Source organism: Piliocolobus tephrosceles, chromosome 8, assembly GCF_002776525.5.
Source record: "Piliocolobus tephrosceles isolate RC106 chromosome 8, ASM277652v3, whole genome shotgun sequence".
In the NCBI taxonomy this organism is placed as follows: Eukaryota; Metazoa; Chordata; class Mammalia; order Primates; family Cercopithecidae; genus Piliocolobus; species Piliocolobus tephrosceles.
Window position 1 is genome coordinate 4325588 of NC_045441.1, and position 1302 is coordinate 4326889.

Consider the following 1302-nt stretch of genomic DNA (forward strand, 5'->3'; position numbering starts at 1 on the left):
AGAGATGGGGTCTCACTATATTGTCCCAGCCGTAAAATGATTTTGATCATCATTTTCCTTTTCCCTTTAGTGTTCACTACCCTCTAGGGGCCAGACCTCAGTTTTAATATCCTTTACACCTTTTTTTTTTTTTTTTTTTTTTTAAATAAAACATCACATGAGAAAGTGGGCAAGAACTCTCCAGGCAGGCGTGGGTTTTGAAGCCCTCGGCTTCGAAGGGGTGAGGGTGACCCTGTGGGGGCTTTGCCAGGACGCAGGGGTGGATGGGGGTGCCAGGTCCCCTGGGGAGGCTGCTAGTTTTCCCTGGACAGGTTCCCAGTCTCTGCCTCCACGCTGAGAGCACAGGTGCAGGTGAGGTCCAGCCCCATGGCGGGCAGGCTGCTCCCTGCGCCCCTCTCAGCCTCGGGCGCCCCAGTGCCTCCTCTCCCTCTCTGCCTCTGTGGCATGAACCTCTGGGATCTGGGATCTCTGCTCCTGGGCAGCCCGTGGGCTCCGCTGAGTGTCTGGGAACATTTTGCTGCCTCTCTGACGTCCCCGATGTGTATCTCCTTGTGAAATTTGGGGTCTGGCCTGGGGTCGGCGGGCAGTTCCCTCACGGATTTCTGCTCTGTCTTCTCTCCCCTGCTTGGTGCCCCTCCAGAGCAGACCCTCCCTGTGGGGCCCATCTCTGTGTCCCCAGCACCAGCCCGAGGAGGTTCCGGAAGGCGCCAGGCCCTCCCAGCTCCCGGTGGCTCCCTGGCTAGCAACGGCGTCGCTGCAGCCTTCACCCAGCGTTCGCCCCGCATGCCTGTGTCCCAAGCTCCCGTTTGTGAGGACACGTGTCGTGCCGGGTTGGGGCCCCTCTGATGGCCTCATCTTGACTTAATCACCTCTGTGAAGGCCTCGTCTCCAGGTAAGACCACATTATGCCATGCTGGCGCCAGGACTCAGTGCGTCTTTTTTGGGGGACACGATTCACCCCTCACAGCTGGCTGGTGCCTCTCTCTGACCGCCTCTCCCCTCCTCCCACAATTGCCGAAGGTCTCATCCCATCCCAGACCCTCATCCCGTCCCATCCACAGGGCCCCACTTCCCTGGAGGGAACTGCAGGCCGGGGCCCCCGCGAGCTGGCCCTGTGCTCCAGGGTGATCCTGGAGGACACCGCAGGCCGGGGCCCCTGTGAGCTGGCCCTGTGACCCAGGGTGATCCTGGAGGACACCGCAGGCCGGGGCCCCCGCGAGCTGGCCCTGTGACCTAATCCTGGAGGGCACCGCAGGCCGGGGCCCCCGCGAGCTGGCCCTGTGACCTAATCCTGGAGGACAC

At 61.6% G+C, this 1302-nt stretch overlaps 1 long non-coding RNA gene across 1 annotated transcript in view; it reads left to right on the forward strand.

Moving 5' to 3' along the window:
• LOC111523728 overlaps positions 1-1175 on the forward strand; it is a 14615-nt gene extending 13440 nt beyond the window's left edge. Inside the window, exon 4 of the long non-coding RNA XR_004229105.1 lies at positions 1062-1175. This is a non-coding gene — a long non-coding RNA (uncharacterized LOC111523728). The remainder of the gene's footprint in view (positions 1-1061) is intronic.
• Positions 1176-1302: the final 127 nt, after the last annotated feature.